At 39.3% G+C, this 26,822-nt stretch overlaps 1 protein-coding gene across 5 annotated transcripts in view; it reads left to right on the plus strand.

The window, feature by feature from the left end:
• Positions 1-985: 985 nt before the first annotated feature.
• Positions 986-26,822, plus strand: part of FER (FER tyrosine kinase) — a 574,904-nt gene continuing 549,067 nt past the window's right edge. For 2 of the 5 annotated variants that reach the window (XM_004484087.4, XM_071209303.1), the window contains exon 1: positions 1,436-1,565. The gene's annotated coding sequence lies outside the window, so the exon portion shown is untranslated. Of the gene's footprint in view, positions 1,566-26,822 lie in introns of all 5 variants that reach the window. The other 3 variants (XM_023586245.3, XM_004484088.3, XM_058276948.1) reach the window with 3 other exon arrangements.

Here is a 26,822-nt window from a genome sequence, read left to right on the forward strand (position 1 = left end):
GATTCTATTAAAATTTATTTGTAGTTTGGCTATAATGTACTACCAAAAGTGAGATTATAGAGAACAAATTAAAGTTGTCGCTTTCCTTAACTTCTTAGTCTTAATATTTTGAAAAATATTTGAAACAGCAGACAAGATAGGTCCAACTTAAACTGTTTTTCTACGTCTTGGGGTTGTTTTCGATGGTCAAATAAATAACCCTGTTTAGAAAATATATTCACTGCTCCTTTTTGGCTCCACATAACTTAAAACGTTTTTGAGCGGGAGCGTGAAGATGGGTTGACTTTAGATTTGCTCCAGGCAAAGAATGTGGTTTAACCAAAGTCTGCTACGGTAACATGGCAGTGTCACACCCCAGAATAGTGACTAATAACACCTCATACTACACTGTTACAGTCACCTGGTTATCTGTTAGTTCACATTACTCATTTTCTACCAAGTTCTTCTGGTAAAGGGCGCTTCAGAAACAGACTTCACGGAAAAGCAAATCAGTTTGGGGTCCTCACGCATTCTCCACTCTTTAGAGGTAAGGATTTATTACTGGGGACCATTCACAAGACCTGCTGTATGCTTTTTAACAGCATCCACTACAATTCCAGCATTGAGTGTCTTAACTTTTTAAAAATAAGGTCCTAGGCTCTGGGAATACAAGAATGAGAAAGACACAGTTCTTCCCGTCTAAGAGACTTTAGTCTTTTGCCACTGGAGAGGCAAAAAAAAAAAAAAAAAAAAAACCCGAAAAACAAAAACCCAAAAAACACAACATTGTAAATAAGTACAATGTGGGAACATATAGAAAAAAGTGACTTATTAGGAGGGTGAAAAGTGCGTATTCAGGGGTGGAGGGGCCGCGGACCCAAAGCAGTTTCCCCTCCCTGATATTTCAGCTCCACTTCGCCCAACACCCCACGGGCACACTTAACATTTTTATCACGCCTCCGCCTCCCCCTCCGAATTCCTTTCCGGCTGCCGGCTCGCTTTACTCCCTTCCAGGCGGCCCCATCTTATCACCTCCGGCCTGGCCACTTCCAGGCCACAGCCAGAGAGCCTCCCAAAGTTTCCTGTGACGCCGCCGACCGCCTCCAGCCCCTTCCCGCCCTCACTCACTGGCAGCCCGGGACGCGGGTAGAAAGGAGCGGGGTTACGAGGCGGGGAGAGCAGCGCGGGCTGGCGGACCTCGGGCCCCACCCAGGCCGGGGATGGGGCGCAAACGGCCGCAGCCACGACACTCGCCCCCTCCTCTTCGCGCCGCGAGGCCAGGGCTCCACGCGCGCCCACCCGGCCTCGAGTCCGAGGCCCGCCCCCTTCGGGGTCCGGGACTGTCGGCCGCGCCCCGCCTCCTGGGAGGTGACGGAGGTGGCAGAGGGGAGGTGGGGGCCAGGCGGCAGCGCCCGCCTTCCGCCCGCGCCCATTGGCTGCGGCTTTGAGGGTGCCCGGAGACCGGAGTGCAGCGGGGTTGGCTGTAGAGGTTCGTGACAGCGGCGCCTATTGGCTGTGGCGGCCCCCGTGACGCGGGGTGGCGACTGGCTCCCGTGTTTGAGGGGCTCCGGCTTGTCAGGTTCTAGGTAGGTGCGTTTTGAGCAGCCGGCTGTAGGCGCTGTTGCCCGGGGCAACGCCGAGGGAGGGGGGGAAGGAGAGGGAGGGCAAGCCGAGAGCGGGGGCAACACCCCCTGCCCGCAGTGGGGCGCCCGATTCGGCCCTGGCGGTGGCGGCTCTGCGAAGGATTTCGTACGCTTTTAGCCATTCCTACCCCCAGCCACGCCCGTGGTTGCGGGGTGGCCTCCCAATCCTCCCCGCCACGGCGGAACATTCCTGGTTGGGGCTTGGGCCGCGCCGCACACCCGGCCCCGCGAGGCCCGCCCCTCCCACCAAGCCGGGACCCGGAGGCTGAGGGGGCGGGTGCCGGCGCGAATGGGCGGTGGCGCGTGGACAGGCCCCGCCCCCTCGCGGACGAGGGGCTTTGGGGTGTGGGGTGGTTTAGGGGGACTGTAGCCACCGCCCATTACACCCGGCGTCTTTCTCTCCGCGGGTGCTCTCCCTGGCGCTGCCTTCTTGCTGGTGCCGCCGCCCCCCAACCCGGAGGTGTTCCCCGATCTCCACTTCGGGTGTCTTGTGTTTTCTCGTGACACCCGAAGTCCTGCCCCAGCCCTTTTCCCACGTGCGGACTTCTCCACCTTCCACTTTTATCCTCCACCTCCCAACACCCCTCCCATCCTGGCTAGAGGTGTCTTATCAGCAGAGTCTTTTATGTGATACTAGTGCGGAGACGGGGGATCAATTTCTGCTTTGCCATGTAGAGTTTGCTATTTGGAGGCTCTTTCAGGTCAACGTTTTACTCTACGAATTTCCCTTAGGATGAACGTTCTGAAACACGATGGCAGGTTTTGGTAGGGCCAGGTTAATGCATGAACAAATTAAAGAGTTTCCTGGAAAGTGTCACTTTTTACTTTGTGCAGTTGTGATTTTCATACCCAGTGCTGTGCGATCCAAAAATCTAATACTTTTTAAAAAAGGCTGGTAGCCTTTCATTTTCGTTTTTTATATGTTATGGTTATTAAAAATGAAGTTTTTTAAAAAAAATTCTTTGTAATTCAGAAGCTGCATATATTCATAGTGGTCTCACTGGCACTTTGATGTAAACTGCTCTAAAGGTGAAGAATCATTTCCCTTGAGATATTTTAAGAAAAAGAAAGTTCTGGAAAGGAGTCACTGTATGTTACAACAGTAAAATCGGTAACAGAATATACCAAAACTGCCTTTGTGATTACAGACTAGAAAATATTTTTCAACCCATGGAATGGGAACAGGATTAAAACAAACTACTGCTAAATATAATTATTTCCCTAATGCAGTGTTGTAGTTCTGGTATACCTATGTGGACTTAAGGAAAATACGTCTGTGAAATGCCACGTTTGTCAGTGTGAAGAATGCAAAGGAAGGGTGAATGTATCTTTTGTAATCTAGGAAGAGATTTCTCCTAGTATTCGTTAGCCAAGGAAAATATGCTTCCAATGTATTGGGAGTATATAAGAGAGTACTTAGATATACATGGATATGTGCAAATCTTTTCTCTGTTTTCTTCCTTGAAATACCTTCTGTTAAGCTGTTTCTTTTTTGCACTGATGGTTGGCAGCTTTAAATATGCACCCTCTAAAATTAAGTGTCCTGTTAATGCAACTTCTGCAGTACTTCAAAGGTTGGTGACGTCAGAAGTCTAGAAGAAATAATTCAGACTTTTGTTAGACAAACTGCTTTTATTTCATCTTCAGCTGTTATGTAGCTATAATTCTGGTTTGTGAACAGTTTAAATTTGACATTTTTTTTCTAGTATTATGAAAATTTTGAACATGCAGGAAAGTTCATTTATAAAGTGAATACCCACCACCTAGACAGCAATAGTGTTTCCAAGACAGCTATTACTTAGTAAATGTTAGGGAACAGAGGACTGAAATGATCACCTTTGAAAAACCAACAATTATATTTAATACCAAAATATTGTGAGGTACTTGTTTCCATTTGTAGATTGAAATATTGCTTATAAAGATTAATTTAATTTCATGAGACTAATACAAAGTGATCTAGTGAGCAGGAAGTCATTATCTTCGTAAATAAAGGGCCAGATTAGTAAACTGCATTTCAGTAATAGAAAAAAGGAAATCCAAGGACTTGTTATACAAATGAATGTTTTGTCTTAAAATTGGACTCCTGTGTTAATAGATTATAGTTTATACTTATTTTTAAATGAATGTATTCTTTTGAAGAGAAGTCTGAAGTGTTATCTGTTAGAATGTTTTGGTAACAATAAATTGGACAAATCTTATATATGTTGTTTTGAAATAAGAATTTTTTTTTTTTAAAGAAAGCTAAAAAATGTGAATGTATTTTAGGAGAACTGTTTCATGGAGACCAAAGTAATTATCTTAAGTCTAGCGTGATTTAAGTCAGTATTTTGATAGAACTCAAAACTGCCTTGGGTGTTTTTTCATGGTGTTGATTAAAGAATATTTTAATACAGAATATTGATTTATAATAAAGGAGTAGGTCAAAATGGTTATAGATATGTATATATTATATTTGCAGTTTTCCCACACTTATGAAATTCATGTGTCCTTCATTATTTACTTGAGTTTTGCTTTTCAGTTTTAGTATACTCTAAATCTGTTTTTCATACCTCATTTATGTAATTCATTCTTAAAAATTAAGAACTATGTGTTTGTATTTATAGCTCTCTGGGTTGCCTCCTTATTGTTGCATATCTCATTTGTCTTTGGCTTACTTAGTGTGGTTAACCTACTTTATTATTAACAGATCCAAGGGAACAAGCAGGCCATGGTTTTGAACTTAGTGAGAGCTCCAAGTCTTCGAGGATTCAGCTAATTTGGAAAGAATAAGATGTTTAGATTTTTCCAGTCAAAATTCCAGCTTTTCCTTCCCTCATTCCCAAACTTCCAGTCCTTTATTCCTCTTTTCCTTTCCCATTTTTAGTTTTGTTATAAAAGGTAAATGCTTTTAATTCAGTTAAAAAAACTATGGCTGGGGAACCAGTGTAGCTCACTCAGTGGTTGAGTGACTGCTTCCCATATGTGAGGTCCTGGGTTCCTAAAAACAAAAAACAAAAAACTGAAAACTATGGAGAAGGAAAAAAAGTCAATAATTATCCCAGTTTCTTCTGTAATGTTTTACCTATTATTAAATTTTTATGGTCTTCATTTCAGAGTATCTGCATATGCGTCTAAACTTGCAGGAGCTCTTGAATTTGAGACTTAGTTACCCAGAATTGGAAGAGAGTCTCCGAGATCTTGGGGGAAAGTTGAGAGGATTAAATAGAGGACAAATTAGAACCAGAGTGAAGGAATCCAACCCAACCAATTATTCACTTTTTCTTTCTTAGTCCATAAGTGTAACTATAACCCTACTTACTCATATGAAGCTTCTGTTATGGCTGACAAAAATAAAGGGCCTCTCAAGTTTTTCCTTTGGAGTTCAGAATATCTAGTTAAGATGAAGTATATTTAGTGTATTTCTACAAAATTTTTCAGATTGCTTCACTTTTTATATATTATATAGTCAGCTTTTTAAAATTTAATGTTTTATATGATTTGGAGTTGTTTCTTAAATCTTCGTATATAATTGTCAGACTAAGATTAATTTTCAGACAATAGGTCATCACCACTCACTATAAGCTTGATATTGTACCCCTTAGTAGATATTAATTAAATACTGAAAATTTTGAAGTAGGTGTTTCTTGTCAGGTTGTAGGGTGACGTGAAAGAAGATCCATTTATTTTGGAGTCATAATCTGAATTTCATTCCTACTTGCTCTTCTGTCGGATCTTGGGCAAGTTACTTAATCTTTAAACCATAGTTTCTTCTTTTATAAAACTGGGATGATAAAATTGCCTCATAATGTTGTTATGATGGTATAATGAGACAATCTAGGTAAAATGCTTAGCATCACGTTTGAATTTACGAAGTATAAAACTTCCAAATTCAGTTTCTTACATGGTAGCCTTAATTTTATCTTTCCTGGTATTAATAGGTTTATTCTCCCATCTTAAAAGTACCTAATTCCATATAAAGGAAATTAAAATAATATGCACCACATTTATTTAAATGGAATGACTTTTGCATTTGTACAAAGTAATTAATTAGAAATTTCTCATATTATCAGGTTTTTATAGTTTTTAGATTACTGTAACTCAGTAGGGATAATCAGAAATATACTTAAAATTTTTTAATTTTTATCTATCATCTATCTGTCTGTCTATCTATCTATCTATCTATATATCTATCTATCTATCTATCTATCTATCTATCTATCTATCTCCCCTTCCCCCACCCTGGTTATCTGTTCCCTGTGTCTATTTGCTGCGTCGTCATCTTTGTCTGCTTTTGTTGTCCGTGGCACCGGAATCTGTGTTTCTTTTTGTTGTGTCATCTTGTTGTGTCAGCTCTCTGTGTGTGTGGCACCATTCTTGGGCATGCTACACTTTCTTTCACACTGGGCAGCTCTCCTTACGGGGCACATTCCTTGCGCATGGGGCTCCCCTACGCGGGGGACACCCCTGCGTGGCAGGGCACTCCTTGCGCGCATCAGCACTGCGCATGGGCCAGCTCCACATGGCTCAAGGAGGCCCGGGGTTTGAACCGCGGACCTCCCATGTGGTAGATGGACGCCCTAACCACTGGGCCAAGTCTGTTTCCCTAATTTAAAAAAATAAAAAAATAAAAATTTTTTTTTAAGGATTTATTTATTTATTTAATTCCCCCCCCCCACCCCCCCGGTTGTCTGTTCTCTGTGTCTATTTGCTGGTCTTGTTTCTTAGTCCACTTCTGTTGTCGTCAGTGGCACGGGAAGTGTGGGCGGCGCCATTCCTGGGCAGGCTGCACTTTCTTTCGCGCTGGGCGGCTCTCCTTACGGGTGCACTCCTTGTGCGTGGGGCTCCCCTACGCGGGGGACACCCCTGCGTGGCAAGGCACTCCTTGCGCGCATCAGCACTGCGCATGGGCCAGCTCCACACAGGTCAAGGAGGCCCGGGGTTTGAACCGCGGACCTCCCATGTGGTAGACGGACGCCCTAACCACTGGGCCAAGTCCGTTTCCCTTAAAAAATTTTTAAAGAAGCTTCAGATTACATAAATGTTACCTGAAAGAATTTAGTGGGTCCCATATGTCCCACCCCTCCCCCTCCCACACTTTCCCACATTAACTACACCTTTCATTAGGGTGGTACATTTGTTAAAATTATGAATACATACTGAAGCATGCTGCTAACCTTGGTCTATAGTTTACATTGTAGTTTACACATTGCCTCATACAATTTTATAGGTTATGACGAAATGTACAATGGCCTGTATCCATCATTGCAGTGTTATGCAGGACAATTCCAGTGTCCTAAAAATGCCATGTTGTACTTATTCTTTCCTCTCCCTCCTTTCAGAACCTCTGGTGGCCACTGCCTTTATATCAATGATGAAAGTTCTTCCATTGCTAGAATAATAATATCTATAATAGAAAAATAGTAAGTCTAGTCTAGATCTGGGTATCTGGGAGTAGAGGGTGATGGTGGACTTTTCTATATTAATTTTGTAACTGGCCTGTGAGTTTGAAAGTATTTCAAAATAGAAAGTTAAAAAAATTAATGTAAGAATTTTCTTTTTGAAACCATTTTAGGCAAGCGCTTTGCTTCTGGATCAGCTGACAAAAGTGTTATTATCTGGACATCAAAATTGGAAGGCATTCTGAAGTAGTCCATTGTTCATTCCCCAGTCTTGAGGATTTTGGGGAATCCCAAATCTCTCAGTTAGAAGCTTAGATCCCAAGGGGCAGATGGATGGAACTATCTTGCTTGCAGTTGCAGATACTCTCTGTTCCATAAATGGATTTTAACTTAAATATTTCCAGTTTGTCTGGATTCCTAAATTATTTTTCTTTCATTTAGATTATCATCAGTTGTTGGATTATTACCCTAATTTCCTTTCATTTAAATGACAAGCATTTGCTTAAAAGTGGTATAGGAAGGCTAAATGTTACTTTCTCAAATCTTTAACCAGCCTCTTCTCCTACCCTTAATCATGTTTACTTAATCTTTTTAAAACTTATTTTGTTTTTCAAATTCAATAATATAGAAAACTCTTAGTTGTATGTTTTCTGTCTCTTGTTGATGTGTGTGAGGTTTTTTTTGAGCAATATTTTACAAATATTCCTATTTCAGGTTATATGTTTTCTAAGTATTGTTTTAAGTTATAAGGAACACACATCTTAAATGCATAGACCAGCTTACAATTACTAAGGGTAATGAAGCAAACACTAAGCTGAATAAAGAGTTAGGAGTTGAACTAGAGAGTACTCATTATCTCATCAGTATAACAAAGCAATAGAGCAAAGAGTTCGTGACTGAAATCAGTGATTTTCAGTGTTTTTTTTTCCTTTAATTTCCCATCCAAGTATGATATATTCACATGTGTGCAATAGTTAAATGTGCAGTTTTCTAGCATGTGGACTGTAATTCCCTGTCTTCCTTTTTCACTCAAGAAAGTGTATCAGAATGCAAGTGATTAAAGGAATGGCATCATTAGAGGGATAAACTGGAATCTACTCTGATTTATTGAAGAAAGTGAGTCATTAAAAATTTGTGTAAATATTAGTAACAAATACTTGAGACATTTTATGGTACCACATTTGAAACCCAAGTTACTGCCACATTTTCCTGGTTAGAATGTCTCTTGCACTTTTTCTTATTAGTCAGTTAATGCTACAGAAGAAAAGATTATCAAACTAATTTTTGTAATTGATAATGAGTCTTATATTTGAAAGGTAGAGTAACTGTTAATGGACATTTAAAAAATGTCCTCTCTTGTAAGTAAAATAATACCAATTATATGTAGAAAAATTGAAATCAGTTTTCCAGTATGCAATATTTTACTTGCAGGGTATTTTCTTAGGAAAGGCTAATCGTTTTTGGAGGAGGGGAAACTCTTAACTCTTAATATTCCATTAATTATAACTGTTTGGTAATAAGCCTTAGCATTTTGATGTAAATTTTTTATATTCTAGATTTGTTTCGTATTCAGAAATGCTCTTTACATCGACTCAGTCAGAAATGTACCTTTAAAATTACACTTATGAATGACATTGCTTTTAAATCTCTCATACTACATGAAAGTAGCATATGTAATATACAGTTAGAAGTAAAGACTTAGATCTAAGTTCAGTAGATCATTGACATTCTCAAGTGGTATTTCCAAAAACTCATGAAACTAGGATATAACTATCTCCATAAAATGCAGTCAAGTTTAATTGAAAATTTTAATTGATCTCCTTAGACCCTGATGATTAAGTCTGTAAATGGACTTGAGTCATTAAAGTTAAGGAGAATTTTGCCTCTAAAATGAAGGCTAGATGGCTTTGAATTGCATCATTAAAATATAGGCAGAAATTCTTTTTCTTGGCTATGTGTCCTGGGGTTTGTGGAACAATAGAGGATTCCTGGCTTAATCACAAAGCCTGCTGCAACTTTGTGACAACAAAGTTGAAAAGTTGGTCCTTGGTCATTAAAGTCTGCTGCTTGCTGTTGTTTCTTGGATGCATTTTTTCTTTTTGGAATTGAACAGTTCTCTGGTCTGTACCCTTCTTTCAAAAAGTCTTCAGCTTGGGAAGATTTCTCAAGCTACTCTTGTCTGTTAGTGGGGCTCTCTTGTAAAGCTCACATTCAAGGAAGAAAATGCATTTTATTCTTATACTAACATTTGGTTTTGGTAACGTGTCAATAGCCACTATGTTACTTATACCATCTCTTGCTTCATGCTGATGGTTGTAAAATGTCCTGACTTTTGAATTATATTTTCTTCAAAAATAACATATTCTCTATGTATATTTTATGTTTATTCTTATACAGGTTAACCATCATTTCAACCTTCACCAAGGTTTTGCAAATTTTGCTTTCCTGGGGCAAAGGCAACATTTACAAGCATCTCTTTTTATTTCAGTGTAAAGTCTTTGATGTATGATGGATTTAGTCACTGTCATGTTTCACATCCATTCTGAATTTACTCCACATTTATATATTCTGGTTAAGTGTCATCACTTTGTCATGCTTTTTTACTTTTTATGTATTGGATAAATTGGCAATGGTAGGGTAATTAAAGGGAAGTAAACAATATAGTTGTCTAAGATAATTTAATGACAAATAACTTGATAAACTGCTATCCCAATCATTAATAAGCAGTTATGTTAGAAAAGTATAAGGATCTTTAGATTTATATTTAATAAAAAATTTTGTAAAGCAAGAGACTGATTTCTTCTTACCATGATATATATATATACATATGTTTATATGCATGCTTCTCTCATAATATAGAATATGGTATTATAATTATTTGCTGATGCATAGTCATGTAGCTCTTAATTTTGAGTCATAGGTTACACTAGGAATAAATTTAATTAAAAAAATATTAGAGAAACAGTCCAAGCTTTACTATTGATCAGTTGTGTGGTTTTGAACTGAGTATAGTTGTTAAGAAAACTATTGATAGGTTGTAAACTTTTTATGTTTTCAATGGTGTTTTTGGGTTAGTATGGGCTCCTACCAGAAGTGGGGAGGAACAAGGGGGCACTGTGGGTATATTAGTCAGTCAAAGGGGTGCTGATGCAATGTACCAGAAATTGGTTGGTTTTTATAAAGGGTGTTTATTTGGGGTAGGAGCTTACAGATACCAGGCCATGAAGTGTACGTTACTTGCCTCACTAAAGCCTATTTTCATGTGTTGGTTCAGGATGGCTACCGTCGTCTGTGAGGGTTCCGGCTTCCTGGGTTCCTCCCTTCCAGGGTCTTGCTTCTCTCTGAGTTTAGGGTTCCTTGCTTCCCAGGGTTCCAGCTTCAGCATCAAACTCCAACATCCAAACTCCAACATCAAAACCCCTCCTACTCTATCTTTTGCCAGGCCTTTTACCTGTGAGTCCCCACCCACCAAGGGGCGGGAACTCAACACCATAATGACGTGGGCCAATCAAAGACCTAATCATAACTTAATCATGCACAGGTACAGACCCGATTGCAAACATAATCCAATATCTATTTTGGAATTCATAACCATATCAAACTGCTATACTGGGATAGGCTTTTCTGTGTCATTGTCATTTGTGATTTAGTACTTTGAATATAAATGTCAGACTTCTCTGTTAACAGTTTCTCATGTAGGTGTTTTATGTATAACTGAATGTTTTAAGTCTTACATATATACATTTACTTTTTTTAATTGGTTAGTGAATATATTTTTTAAAAATATGAAATAAATCAAGGTAATGTATGTACAACTTTCAAGATAGATAGTGATTACTTCTAGGGAAAAGGAAAAATCAGTTTGGGGTTGTGCCCTCAGTGCTTTGTGGGGCCTTCTATTATTAGGCCTTTGTCTATGTCTGCTGTTTGTATACCATAACTTTTATGAAGTGATAAAACATGGTTTCTTTGTTAAAAAAAAAATTTCTTAAAAACAAAGCTAGCTGCTAGAAGTGAAGACAAAGTAAACAAACCTAGGGAAAACGGACTTGGCCCAGTGATTAGGGCGTCCGTCTACCACATGGGAGGTCCGCGGTTCAAACCCCGGGCCTCCTTGACCTGTGTGGAGCTGGCCCATGCGCAGTGCTGATGCGCGCAAGGGGCGCCCTGCCACTCAGGGGTGTCCCCCGTGTAGGGGAGCCCCACGTGCAAGGAGTGCGCCCGTAAAGAGAGCTGCCCAGTGAGAAAGAAAGTGCAGCCTGCCCAGGAATGGCGCCGCCCACACTTCCCGTGCCTCTGACAACAACAGAAGCGGACAAAGAAACAAGATGCAGCAAATAGACACAGAGAACAGACAACCGGGGGAGGGGGGGGGGGAATTAAATAAACAAATAAATCTTTAAAAAAAAAAAAAGTAAACAAACCTAAGAAAGCAATGGACCTTAGCCAGAAAATAGGCATTTTTGGATACATTTAAAAATGGAATATTGAATTCAGTGAGTTTTTGATCTGGATGTGAATATTGAATTCAGTGAGTTTTTGATCTGGACCTTGTAGGGAAACAAAGCTCATTTTCAATGAATATGCCAGCTGTGCCAAAAATTGCTCATGGTCTTTAAACAGATTTTTTAAAAAACATCAGTGATCTTTTATTTGTAAATCCTGTCTCCCTTCCCTTCCCTCTTACCCTAAATAATGGTATTTGAAAGGGATTTGACTATATTAATAACTGTCACTTTCTAGAAGTTAATGTAGCTCTTCTAAATATCTTAAACAATTGGCAGAAACAACACTGTCCTCACTTGTAGGATGAATGTCCTTTTTTGACTATTGCACAGTTAACTGTAACTTAACAGTAGCTAGACCTTGGTGATGGTTTCTTTTTAAGATTTTGATTTCATACCTGTATTTTGGAACTTGATATACCCCATGACAGGAACTGGCATTCCAGGATTAAAGTGATTCAGCTGAGAGACATTTGTGGTTTTATACAGTGATATGCTGATTTTTGAGAGAGGATTAAGATGGTGAATAGTAGACATGTCCTTCACAGTAGTAGCCTAAAAAATGCAGATTTTGATTTCATACCTGTATTTTGGAACTTGATATACCCCATGACAGGAACTGGCATTCCAGGATTAAAGTGATTCAGCTGAGAGACATTTGTGGTTTTATACAGTGATATGCTGATTTTTGAGAGAGGATTAAGATGGTGAATAGTAGACATGTCCTTCATAGTAGTAGCCTAAAAAAATGCAGAAATGTGTCAGACAACGGGCAAGTTATTGTGGAAGAATTGAGAGAAGGGAAGACATTTGAATCTTCCTTTTTTGATGAATTACAAATGTTAACAGAACACTCACTTCATGTGAGGACCTAAATTATGGCTACAGATAATTATGAAGTTTCAGACCACCTTCCATACAGGGCGTGTGGGGTGATGGAAAGAGTGTTTATGTTAGAGCTAGACTGGTGTAGTGTTGCATCTTTACCATTAGTAATTAATTGTATCAATTTAGGCAAATGATTTAATTCTTATAGCCTCAGATTTTTTTTTGTCTGCATATTGGGGTAATACTACTTCATAGATTTTTCAGTACTCTTTATAATAGCTCAGGGCATTAGGAAGAACGGGTGTGTACTCTCTAGGCACAGATGAGTTCAGGACTCAAACAATGGCTTGGACATGGTCAGTGGTTTTCTCTTATGTTAGATATTCTCTCAGGTAGGCTTTTTCCATGTGGAACTCCCTGGTGGCTCCAGGCTTATACTCTTTTAGTTTCACAACCCTAACAAAAAAAGTTATCCATAGTTCTAGCAAAAGTCCTGGAATTATGTTTCATTGAATTTAAACTGGTCAGGCTTCCATTGTTGATCCTGTGGTCAGGAAGATGGTTGTTGATGATAGGCCAGACCTTGGTCAGGTGTTAACTACTGGAACTGGGAATAGGAAGTGTGGTCAGCCACGTCTGAGCCATATAGACTGAGAATCAGGGAGAGATGGTTCACTGAAAGAAAAAGTAGGTGTTGTGACCATGGCAAGTGGGGAGTGGATGCTGGGTAAACACAACAAAAGGATATTTTCTCTGATTCTTCCACTGTGTGAATTCGTGCTCCCTTCTGTATGTATCCTGGAAAAAAATGCCCTCACCTAACGTAATACAAATATTTCACCTACAACCTCCAATGCATTCACCACCCATCTACCAACAAAGGAAGACAATTTAAAGCCTCATTTAATATTGTGTCTAGCTTTAAATCTAGCATCTCTGGGTAATTTCTCTCTGTTCTGTTTGAATGGAGCTCCTCAGGGTCTAGCAACTTATGGTTAAATGATATATAATAAAACTGCTAATAAAGCCACTGGTCAGTGATAAAAGAAAAACAGTGTAAGAACAACAGAAACTCTCAATTGGTGAAGAGAAAAAGATGTAGCAACCTACAGAGATTTGTAATCCATAGCCTATAAATATCTCATTGAACAGGGATAGCAAACATTGGTAGTGAAATGAAATTTTTTGTTAGCCAATATTGTTCTCCCCCCAGGAGGATCTTTATTCTTTTTCCTCATGATCATAGCTGTGATGGATATTGGAAGGGATTCCCTTATTGCTTATTGAGATCTTCCCTACATTTGCTGCCTTTCTGCTGGTGAGGAGTTGGGGTTTCCAGGGAATTGTTTTAGGAGTTGAACAATAACAAGCCTTTGTTTGTTGAGAGTTTCCTATGCAATGCAATACAATACTTTCTTATAAGCTTAGTAGATTTAAATTCCAAATCCTAGTCCTTGAGTTAAACCATTACCTGGTATGTCTTTAAAAGTTTTTGCCCATCATCCTAACCTAGTGATTCTCCAACAGAGGTGCAATTTTGTCCTCCCTCCCAGGGGACATTTGTCAATGTCTGGAGACTTTTTAAAATATATTTTAAATTTTTCTAAAAGATACTTAGATTACACAAAAAAATACAAGGGATTCCTACTCCCCACACCTCCCACACTTCCCCACATTAACAACTTTCCATTAGTTTGGTACATTCATTGCTATTGATGAACACATTTGGAGCATTGCCACTATGCATGGATTATAGTTTACATTGTAGTTTACACTCTCTCCCACTCATTTCTGTAGGTTATGACAGGATATATAATGGCCTGTATCAGTCATTACAATGACATTCAGGACAATTCCACATCCCAGAAATGCCCCCCTCCCCCCCATAGTCACCTCTTCTTCCCTCTCCCTGTCTTCAGCACCTCCAGGGGCTACTATCTCCACATCCATGATATAATTTCTTCCATTGCTAGAATACCAATAAGTCTATAGTAGAATACCAGTAGAATTCCATTCTAGGTCATATTTTTTCCCCATTCTTGAGGATTCTGGGATGGTGATGTCCACTCCATCTCTAATTGAGAGGGGGTCTTGATCCCCTATGGCTGATGGGTGTGACTTTCTTGCTTGCAGTTATAGACTCTCTTGGTTCCCTGGTTTGGTGGTTGTCCATCCTTACCTCCTTGTTAGTTGTCCTGGGTGAGTCCAGTGACTTGGAGAGAAGGAGTTGCAATTGTATAGAGGCTCAGGGCCCAGCTGGCACATGGACAGCCCAAGGATTCAAGTCTCTTGGACATACACCTACCAACTCCAGCACTGACTATAGGTTCAAATAGAAGGGACAGAAGAGGCATATGTAGAGAAGTCACATCTGAGTCCAACTCTGTCACACTCGGGAGCACAAACTCCGAAGTATGGCCCACTAGCAAGGCACTAAACTCCAGAGCTATCTGTGACTGTAGGACCTAGGTATCTCTAGAGCCCTCAGGAGCCCCACTATTTGGGGTAGTATCTACTTTGGCAGTCTGTGAGATCCTGCTGATACATGTGCATTAGCGTTACCACTGGGATGACCTCCCGACTCACTTTGAAGTCTTTTAGCCAAATATATTCATTTGTCTTTACTTTTCCCCCCTTTTATTCAAGGTCTTTTTCCAGTTGCATTACTCATTGGTGATTGGTAGTAATCCCTTGGTGGAAACTCATCCCTGGGATTCATATCCCATGCTGGGGGGAAGGTAATACATTCAGATGCTGAGTTTGGCTTAGAGAGAGGCCACATTTGAGCAACATGGAGTCTCTCAGGAGGTAACTCTTAGGCACCCTACAGCACTAGGCTAAGTTGCAATTTCAAGAGCAAAAGCTCATAAGCATAATTGTCAATATCAAGGGCCCATCAGTGGACCATTCTTCTTCACAGTCATTGCCCTGTACTTGGGGGATTGTTGCTGTTCCATTAGAAAATGTGGCAGGGTGGAGACATTTTTGATTGTCACAAAGAGAGAGGGGGTTTGTGCTACTGGCATCTACTGGGTCAAGACCAGGGATCCTGTTAAACATCCTACAGTGTATATATACAGGACAGCTACCCACAACAAATAATTACCCAGTTAAAAATGACAGTAATGGGGAGAGGATATAGCTCAAGTGGTTGAGTGCCTTCTTCCCATGTACAAGGTCCTGGGTTCAATCTCTGGTACCTCCTTAAAAAATACGGCAGTAGTGCCACTACTGAGAAACTCTGCAAATCCTAAGCTTACCAGTCTCTATCCAGGCCTCTGCCTCTAGGCCATTTAGAATAACTTTGTGGAAAGGATGCACAACTAATTAGTTCCTGCTCCCATGCTGTTTCATGATGGATAGTTTTTTATAATATGGGTAAATATCATGTTTGTTAGGATGGTTGAAGCCTAGCACATCAGGCTTCTCCCACATCCCAGACTTAACTGGTACATTATGTTTGTGTAGTTAAAGCCTCCTGTTTAAGTTTAGGGATGCTCAGTTTTCAATAGTAAATTACAAGATTATCAGCCTTGGATTTGCAGTGACAAACTAAAGTGTCTCCCTTTAATTATGACTTGACCCAAGTGGTGCTTCTTTCCTGAAGGACCTGACTAAATACTGCAACATAGTAGCCAGCATACCCACAAGCAAACCTTTTAACCTACTGTTCCATCCTCAGTAGGCATATGGTCTGATTCACAAGAGGTGGAAATTGACCAGCTGTTTTGCTTATTAAGAAGTGTTGACTTCTCATCCTAAGAGGGATAGCAAATTCCCTTCACTTTCCATTTTCAACACAGTCCATTCATATTTTAGGGCTATTTGTATCACTTGACTCTGGTATAAGTCTTTATATTTGTCAGGCTTCTTTTGGATACCTGTGTCATAAACCTATCTTTGTGTGATGGAGCTGGACTCAGATGTAATCTTTTTTCACAAGCCTCTCCTGTTACTTTTACCAGAACTGTAGTTGTCGCTGGGGTTTAGTGTATACCCAGGGGACCTGAATCTCTGGACTTACCATATGATAGCCAGGCCCTGAGCCTCAACAGACTTCAGCTCCTACACTCTGGTTTATTGGACTTACCCCAGCCAGCTAACAGGGAGGCGAAGAAGGTCAACCACCACACCATGGAGCCAAGAGTGCCTACAACTGAAAGCAGGAGGATTGCACCCAGCATCCATATGGAATCTAAGCCCCTTCTTGATATAGATGTGGAATGGGCACGACCATTCCAAGGTCCACAGGATGGAGGAATAGAATATGGATTAGAGTGGACTTACTGATATTCTATTCATGAACTATTGTGATTAGTAATTTAAGAAAATGTGGCATTGGTGTGGGGAAAGTGGCCATGGTGGCTGCTGGGTGTGGGGAATGGGAGAAAGAGATGAGATGTGGAGGCGTTTTTGGGACTTGGAGTTGTCCTGGGTGATGCTGCAGGGACAGTTACTGGATATTGTATGCCCTCCCATGGCCCACTGGGTGGAATGTGGGGGAGTGTGGGCTATGATGTGAACCATTGACCATGATGTGCAGTGGTGCTCAGAGATGTATTCACCAAATGCAATGAATGTCTCATGATGATGGAGGAGATTGTTGCTATGGGGGGAGGAGTGGGGCGAGGGGGGTGGGGGTATATGGGGACCTCATATTTTTTGAACGTAATATTGAAAAAATAAATAAAGACAAAAAAAAAAAATGAAAAGAAAAAGAAAAAAACAAATCAGTCCTTCCCGTCTCTGTAAGTGGCAACTTGCATTCTTGTGTTTACTCAAATCTAAAACCTTGACATTATCCATGACTCTTCTTTTTCTTTAAATACCCTCACCCAATATTTCAGCATATCTCTTGACTTAAAAAACTCTAAAATCAGACCACTTCTCACCACCTCTACTCTGGTCACTCCAGTTCAACACCATCTCTCTTCTAGAAACTCCTAACAAGTCTGTTGGTCTGAAAATAGTAGCTTTTGCCATCCTTTTAAAATATGAGATCATGTCACTTCTTTGTTCAGCATCTTTCAGAGTCTTCCCGTGTAACTCAGTAAAAACTCAAGTCCTTAAAAAGAGCTATAATTTTGTGGCCCAGCTTTCCCTCACCCAGGATCTTTCTCTGAACTGTGATCTTACTATTCTCTCTATAACTCACTCCACAGTGGCCTCCTTGCTCTTCCTTGAATGGATTTAGCACTTGCTGTTCTGTCTGCCTAGAATGCTCTTGCTTCAGGTAACTGTAGAGTTGATTTCCTTATCTCCTTTAGGTTTTTACTCAAGAATCATTGTATCTGTTAAAGTCTCTCTCTTTTTTTAGCAAATCAGTTTTATTGGTACATATTAATAAAGCATACAATTCATCCAAAGTGTACAATCAGTGGTATTTGGTATAATTACATAATTGTACATTCATCACCTCAATCATCAGAGCATTTTCATTTATTTCAATAATAATAAAAACTAACAAGAAAATTCTTCACCCCTCAATCTCTCTATGCCTCCTCTGCTGTACATAGTTGCTATTTCTGGCTATTAAGATTTTCTTTGATCACCTCACATAAATTTGAAATCTCCCTTCCTCATACTTCCTGTTACCTTTTCTAATTTTTTCCACTTCATAGCACTCATCACCTAATTTTACTTAAATATTTTGTATTTTACTTATTTATTTTGTTTTGTTTGTTTCCTTGCTCTATGAGGGTAGGGATTTTTGTTTTTGTTGTTGTGTAGGAAAATGCATGATGCATAGATTTGTAGGCTCTCAGTGAGTATTTTGAATGAATCAATAAATAATAAAGGAAATATTGCTTTGTAAATATTATTGCCTTATGTAACTGTTAAGTCTGAAACTGAATAGACTGATAATACCCTGCTTGTAAGCTAACAGGTTAGCCTTATACATGTACAGCTAGAAGACCTCTGGTTCTAAGATTTAAATGGTTTATTACTTACAGCAAACACAGTGGTAGGAACAATATCTTTGTGCTGGTTCCCTATGCTCCATCCCTGTAATAGGGTGATTTGATCTGGGCCAGATAGACCAGATATTTTTTTATGCATGCAGTGGATTTGTATCACAGGAAAGAGTCTTGAAATTGAGACTCTGCATTTGTGTAGGCTGCTGGCATATTTGCCCATCCTCCCCTCCAAAGGTTAGAGATATTACTAAACAACTCTCCTTCAAGGGTTAGAGGGAATGTGTCTATAGATTTATTACCCTAGAATGTAAGTAAAGGTCTCCAGGGAGGGGAAGGAGAGAACTTTATTTCTTCAAGCTTTTGGAGGTCTCTATCTTTAGAAAGACATGATCTCTAGTTTCTATGGCTCTCAATTTTCAAATATCCTTTTACTACTCTTAACTCAGAAGTCCCCTTCTGTGTAGCAATGTGGAAAATCCAGGAAAATTGTTTCTCAACAATAATACTAAGTTTTAGCAGCTAGATCTAATCACATCTCAACTCATTTGAACTCAGATGTAACTAGGTCTAAGGGCAAAATGTTTTCAGATTTTTCTCTATTTCTCTTTCCATCTCTTGCTCTTCTTATCTGTGGGTTGTCTCACTCTTAAGTAGGTACTTAACATGTTTTTTCAGTTTAGCATTCTCAGCTGAAAGAGAACTTTCCTTTCCCATTTATTCCTGTAAAAATTTTGGGATTGAATCCTATGCTTCCAGTTTGGGTCACATACACATTCCTGAACTACCATTTGGAGAAGGGAATAGGTTAATTGTCCAGACCTGGGTCATACATCTATTCCAGGAATTTGAGAATGGGAGTGGTTAGTGCCACCCAAACTACACAGATTGGGGAATGAGAAAGGTAATTCAACAAAAGAAAATTGAGATGTTAACAAAATAACAGAAACTAGATGCTTTAGAATAAAAATCAACAAAGTCTGTTAGGTACATGTACAAGCAACATAACACTTTTTTTTTTTTCAAATTTAACAAATATTTTAGATTTTCTCTTTATTCTTTTTAAAAAATAAATTTTATAAATCCAGCCAAAGCCCCATCCTCCTTTCTGATTCCCAACTTCCCTCCTGGAGATTCTTGTTAAATTTTAATTTCATATTTGTGTATTAACTCTCAATCCAGCCACCCTACTTAACTCTTCTTAGTGCAAATAGTTTGCCTGTAGATTATCTTGAAAATTTTTATGTGCAAAATCATGTCATCTACAAATAAAATAGCAGTTTCCTTCTTTCATTGTAATTCTTATTCTTTTTGTTTCTTTTTCTATCTTAACTAGCCTGACTAGAACATATAGTACAATACTGAAGGGTATCACTGATAGCAGGCATATTTGCCTGATTTTAAAGGAAATGTCTGAAATATTTCATCATTAAGGATATCGTTTCCAGTAGGTTTTTTTAAAATGTATTTTTTATTATAGAAGTTGTGAACTTACAAAACAATCAAGCACATGTGTAGAATTCCCATATGACAACCCTTCACCAACATTCCACACCGTCGTGGAACATTTGTGACAGATTATGAGATATCATCATTGGACTATTACCACTGACTACATTTGGCATATTTTTTCCATACGCCCCTATTATCGACACAATACATCTTTGTCATTGATACAAGAATATTACAGTATTGCTGTTAACTATAGTCCATAGGTTACATTAATTGTATTTTTCGCATGTTTCTCCACATTCCCGCCATCCTGCAATGTGATGTAAATCTGTTCTAGTTCTCAGAAGGAAATTCTTGTACTTGTACTATTAAACACAATTTTCATCCACCTCTGGGATCACTGTGTTATACAGTCCCTAGATTATTCTCTAGATTATTCTTTCAACTGATATTACATTTAGCCAAAATCCCGTTTATAAGCCAGCTGCTACTCAGTGTAATGTGTTTACCATCAACTCTATCCATTTCCACACATTTACAGTCAAGTTAATTAAAACTTCCCACATACATTAAGCATCAGTGTTCCTTCATAGCTCTCCTCTTATCTCCTAGTAGCCTATACTCTAGGTATTAACTCCATGCATTTATTCTTCGTATTAGGGAGATCATGCAGTATTTATCCTTTTGTGTCTGGCTTATTTCACTTAGCATGATGTCTTCAAGATTCATCCATGTTAGCATATGTGTCCCAATTTCATTTCTTTTTACTGCAGCATAGTATTCCATTGTATAGATATCCATTTTGTTTATCCATTCATTGGTTGACGGACACTTGGAATGTTTCCATCTTTTGGCAATTGTGAATAATGCTGTTATGAACATTGGTATGCAGATGTCTGTTTGTGTTGCAGTTTTCAGTTCTTCTGGATATATTCCTAGTAGAGGAATTGCTGGACTATATGGCAGTTCTATATTTAGCTTCTTGAGAAACCACCACCTGTCTTCCGCAGAAGCTGCACCCTTTTACAATCCCACCTAACAGTGAATGAGTGTTCCTATTTCTCCATATCCTTTCCAACACTATTATTTTCTATTTTTTAAAAAATAATAGCCATTCTATGCAGTGTGAGATGATATCTCATTATCATTTTGATTTGCATTTCCCTAAAAGCTAGTGATATTGAACATTTTTTCATGTGCTTTTTGGCTGTTGGTATTTCCTTTTTGGAGAAATGTCTATTTAAGTCCTTGGCCCATTTTTAATTTGGATTGCTTACTCTTTTATTGTTGAGTTGTGTGATCTCTTTATATAGAATGAAAATCAAACCCTTATTGGTTATGTGGTTTCCAAATATTTTTTCCCATTGAGTGGGCTGCCTTTTTATCTTCTTGGTGAAGTCCTTTGAATCACAGAAGTGTTTAAGTTTGAGGATTTATCCATGTTTTCTTTCATTGCTTGTGCTTTTGGTGTAAGGTTTAAGAATGCACCACTTACCACCAGGTTTTGAAGATGTTTTCCTATATTCTAGGAGCTTTTAGTTATATCTTTTTTATTTAGGTCTTTGATCCATTTTGATTTAATTTTTGTATAGGGTGTGAGATAGGGGTCCTCTTTCTTTCATTTGGATATGGATATCTAGTTCTCCCAGCACCATTTGTTAGAATAGACTGTTTTACCTAGCTGAATGGGTTTGACAGGCTTGTCATAAATCACTTGGCTGTATATGTACAGGTCTGTTTCTGAACCATCAATTCCATTCCATTGGTCTATGTCCCTATCTTTATACCAGTACCATGCTGTTTTTTTTTAACCACTGTAGCTTGGTGATATGATTTAAAGCCTGTAAGTGAGAGTCCTCTATTTTCCTTTTTTAAAGATGTTTCTGGCTATTTGGGGCCCCTTACCCTTCCAAATAAATTTGATAATTATGTTTTCCATTTGTTTTAAAAATGCTGATGGAATTTTTATCGAGATTGCATTTAATCTGTGTATCAATTTGGGTAGAATTGATGTCTTAATGATATTTAGTCTTCCAATCTGTGAGCATGGAATGAATGTTCTTCCAATTATTTAGTTCTTTTTAAATTTCTTTTTGAAGTGCATTGTAGTTTTATGAATACAAGGGCTTAGCATCCTTGATTAAGTTTTATTCCTAAATATTTGATTCTTTTACTTGCTGTTGTAAATGAAAATTTTTCCCTGACTTCCTCCTCAGCTTCTGCATTAACAGTGTATAATAACATGACTGACTTTTGTGTATTGATCTTGTATCCTGACACTCTATTGAAATTGTTTATTAGCTCTAGCAGCTTTGTTGTAGATTTTTTTTGTTATTTCTGTGAATAGTGTTTCATCTATTCCTTTTTTTAAAAAAAAAAATTATTTTTTATTTACTTTTCTCCCCTTCCCAGCCCCCCTTCCCCCCCAGTTGTCTGCTCTCTGTGTCCATTTGCTCTGTGTTCTTCTGTGTCTGCTTGCATTCTTGTCATGCCGCACTGGGAAACTGTGTCTCTTTTTTGTTGCATCATCTTGCTGCATCAGCTTTCTGTGTGTGAAGCTCCACTCTGGGGCAGGCTATGCTTTTTTTGCACAGGGTGGCTCTCCTTTTGGGGTGCACTCCTTGCACGTTGGGCTCCCTTATGCGTGGGACACCCCTGCATGGCATGACACTCCTTGCATGCATCAGCACTGCACGTGGCCAGCTCATCACACAGGTCAGGAGACCCTGGGTTTGAACCCTGGACCTCCCATGTGGTAGGTGGACGCTCTATCCATTGAGCCAAATCCTCTTCCCGCATCTATTCCTTTTTGATTTACAGGCATTTTATTTCTTTTTCTTGCTTGCTTGCTCTAACTAGAACTCTAGCACTATATTGAACAACAGTGGTTACAGTGGGCATCCTTGTCTTGTCTGATCTCAACAGGAAAGTTTTCAATCTTTCATCATTGAGTACAATGTTAGCTGTGGGTTTTTCATATATGGCCTTTATCATGTTGAGAAAGTTTCCTTCAATTCCTATCTTTTATAGTATTTTCATCAAGAAAGGATGTTGTATTTTGTCAAATGCCCTTTCTGCATCAGTTGATAGGATCATGTAATTTTTCTTCTTCAATTTATCAATATGGTTTATTACACTAATTGATTTTCTTGTGCTCAACCACCCTTGCGCATACCTGAGATAAAACCCATTTAATTGTGCATAATTCTTTTTTATTTTAAATATATATATTTTTAAAAATTTATTTTATTTCTCCCAACTGCCCCATTGTGCTTGCTTTTTAGTCTCTGTGTCTGTTCATTGGGTGCTTGTCTTCTTTTTAGGAAGAACTGGGAACTGAATTTGGGATCTTCCATGTGGGAAGAAGGCACCCAATTACTTGAGCCACCTCTTCTCCCTACTTGTTTTTTTTTAAGAATTTATTTTTTATTTCTCTCCCCTTTCCTGCCCACCCCCCCCCCGCCCCAGTTGTCTGCTTTCTGTGTCCATTCGCTGTGTCTTCTTCTGTGTCCTCTTGTATTGTCAGTGGCACCAAGAATCTGTGTCTCTTTTTGTTGTGTCATCTTGCTGCGTTAGCTCTCCGTGTGTGTGACACCACTCCTGGGCAGGTTGCACTTTTTTCGTGCTGGGCTTTCGGCTTTCCTTTATGGCACACTCCTTGTATGCATCAGCACTGCGCGTGGTCCAGCTGATCACATGGGTCAGGAGGCCCTGGGTTTGAACCCTGGACCTCCCATGTGGTAGCCGGATGATCTATCTGTTGAGCCAAATCCACTTTCCATTCCCTGCTTGTTATGTCCCTCATTGTGTCTCTTCATTGTGACTCTTTGTTGTGTCATCTCACTGTGCCAGTCTGTTGCATCTGCTTGATGTCTCAGTCATTTTCATTAGAAGGCACTGGGTACCAAACCCAGAATCTCCCGTGTGGCAGGCAGTGCTCAACTGCTTGAGACACATCTGCTTCCCATTGCATAATTTTTTTCATGGCTTTTGGATTTTGTTTGCAAGTATTTTGTTGAGGATTTTTACATCTATATTTATTAGAGATATTGGTCTGTAATTTTTTTTCCAGCCCTCTTCCCTCCCCCGCCTTGCTGTTTTTGCTGCCTGTGTCCATTGGCTGTGTGATCTTCTTGTCTTTCTCCACTAGGATTCACCAGGATTTGATTCTGGGGGCCTCTGATATGAAAGGAGGTTCCTTGTCAATTGCACCACCTCAGTTCCTGGTCTCTGCTGCACTTCACCCTGAGTCTCCCCTTTTTTCTCTTTTGTTGTGTCATCATATTGCTGCATGACTTACTTGTGCAGGTACTGGCTCACCATGTGGGCACTCAGCTTGCTGACTGGGCACTTGGCTCTCTATGCGAGCACTGGCTCACCACACGGCACTCATACGGGTACTTGTGCGGGCACTGGGATAACCACATGAGCACTGGCTCACTTCATGGGCACTTGGCTTGCCACGTGGGCACTGGCTTGCCACTTGGGCACTGGCTTGCCTCGCAGACACTCTTTCTCTTCTTTTTTTTCATCAGGAAGCCCCAGAGATTGAACCCGGGTCCTCCCAGTAGGTGGAGGCCTTATCACTCGAGCCACATACTCTTCCCTGTAATTTTTTTGGTAGTATCTTTATCTGGTTTTGGTATCAGGGTGATGTTGTCTTCATAGAATGAGTTTGATAGTATTCTTTCATGTTCAGTTTTTTGGAAGAGCTGGAGTAAGATAGATATTAGATCATCTATGAAGCCATCTGGTCTTGGACTTTTCATTTTTGGGAGGTTTTGATTGGTTTGTTGAGGTCTTCTATTTCTTCTAGGGTCAGTGTAGGTCATTCGTATGTTTGTAGGAATTTGTCCATCTCCTCAACATTGTCTAGTTTTTGGCATACAGTTGTTTGTTGTATCCTATTATGATTTTATTTCTGTGGGGTCAGTTGTAATGTCCCCCCTTTCATTTCTGATTTCATTTATTTGTGTCTTCTCTCTTTTTTTCTTTGCAAGTCTAGCTAAGGGTTTGTTAATTTTGTTGATCTTTTTAAAGAATGCACTTTTGGTTTTGTTGATTATCTCTACTGATTTTTTGTTCTTGATTTCATTCATTTCTGCTCTGATCTTTGCCATTTCTTCCCATCAGCTTGGTTTGGGATTAGTTTGCTGCTTTTTTTCTAGTTCTCCAGGGGTACAGTTAGATCTTCAGTTTTAGCTCTTCTTTTGTAAGCATTGAATGCTATAAATTTCCCACTCAGCACTGCCTTCTCTGCATCCCATAGGTTCTGATATGTTTTGTTCTTATTTTCATTTGTCTCAAGATATTTATTTATTTCTCTCACAATTTCTTCTTTGACCCACTGAAAATTTAAGAGTATGTTCTTTAATCTACATATAATTGTGAATTTTCTCTTTTTCCTCCTCTTGTTGATTTCCAACTTTATTCCACTATGATAAAAGAAAGTGCTTTGTATAATTTTGATCTTGTTGAGCTTTCTGAGATCTGCTTTGTTTTTTGTTTTTTTTTTTAAGAGAACATGTAACTTTTCATGTCGTAGTTTTTTTTTTTTTAAGATTTATTTATTTATTTATTTCTCTCCCCTTCCCCCCCACCCCGGTTGTCTGTTCTCTGTGTCTATTTGCTGCGTCGTCTTTATCTGTGTCTCTTCTAGTTGTGTCATCTTGTTGTGTCAGTTCTCTGTGTGGGCGGCGCCATTACTGGGCAGGCTGCACTTTCTTTTGCGCTGGGCGGCTTTCCTCCCGGGGTGCACTGATTGCGCGTGGAACTCCCCTACGCGGGGGACACCCCTGCGTGGCACAGCACTCCTTGTGCGCATCAGCACTGTGCATGGGCCAGCTCCACACGGGTCAAGGAGGCCCAGTGTTTGAACCGTGGACCTCCCATGTGGTATTCCGACTCCCTAACCACTGGGCCAAGTCCGCCGCCCTGTGAGATCTGCTTTGTGACCCAACATATAGACTTTCCTGGAGACAGATCCGTGAGCATTTGAGAAGAATGTGTATCTTGCTATTTTGAGGTGTAATGTTCTGTATATGTCTATTAGGTTTAATCTATTTATCTTATTATTCAAGCTTTCTGTCTCTTTATTGATCCTCTCCCCATGTTTCTATCCAATGTTGAGAGTGGTGTATTGAATTCTCTAATAATTATTGTTGAGATATCTGTTTCTACCTTACGTTTTGCCCATGTTTGCCTAATGTATCTTGGTGCCTCCTGGTTAGATGCATATACATTTATTATTGTTCTTTCTTCCTGTGAATTGCCGCTTTTGTTAATTTATAATGTCCTTCCTTGTCTCTAATGAATAGTTTTGCTTTTTTCATCTATTTAATCAGATGTAAGTGTAGTTACTTCAGCTTTTTTTTTCGTTACTGCTTGCATGGAATGTCTTTTTCCAGCCTTTCATTTTCAATCTGTTAGTATCCTTGGGCCTAAGTTGTGTCTCTTATAGATAGCATATAGGTGACTCATATTTTCTTATCCATTTCACCTGTGTCTTTTGATTGGAAAGTTTAATTCATACATTCAATGTTATTACTGTACCGGCAGTTCTTATTTCACCCATTTTGATCTTTGGGTTTTATCTGTCATATTTTATTATCACCACACTTTTTATACTTTCAGTTACTATTACTTATATAGCTTTCCTTTCTAGACATTCTTCTAAGCCTCTCTTTCCTTGTCTTTTCTTTTCAGGCTGTAGTAATCCCTTTGGTATTTCTTGCAAAGCTGGTCTCTTGATTACAGACACTCTCAATTTCTGTTTATTTGTGAATATTCTAAACTTGCCCTCATATTTGAAAGACAATCTTGCCAGATAGAAAATTTTTGGCTGGCAGTTTTTCTCTTGCAGTATCTTAAATATATTTTACCATTGCCTTCTTTCCTCTCTGGTTTCTGATGAGAAATTGGCACTTAATCTTACTGGGTATCCATTGTATGTTATGCATCACTATTCTCTTGCTGCTATCAGAATTCTCTTTGTCTTGGCATTTGACATTCTGATTAATATGTGTCTTGGAGTTGGTCTAATCAGATTTATTTGAATGGGGGTACATTGCACTTCTTGGACATGGATATCTATGACCTTCAATAGGGTTGGGAAATTTTCTA

This window comes from Dasypus novemcinctus, chromosome 2 (genome assembly GCF_030445035.2).
Source record: "Dasypus novemcinctus isolate mDasNov1 chromosome 2, mDasNov1.1.hap2, whole genome shotgun sequence".
NCBI classification, from domain to species: domain Eukaryota; kingdom Metazoa; phylum Chordata; class Mammalia; order Cingulata; family Dasypodidae; genus Dasypus; species Dasypus novemcinctus.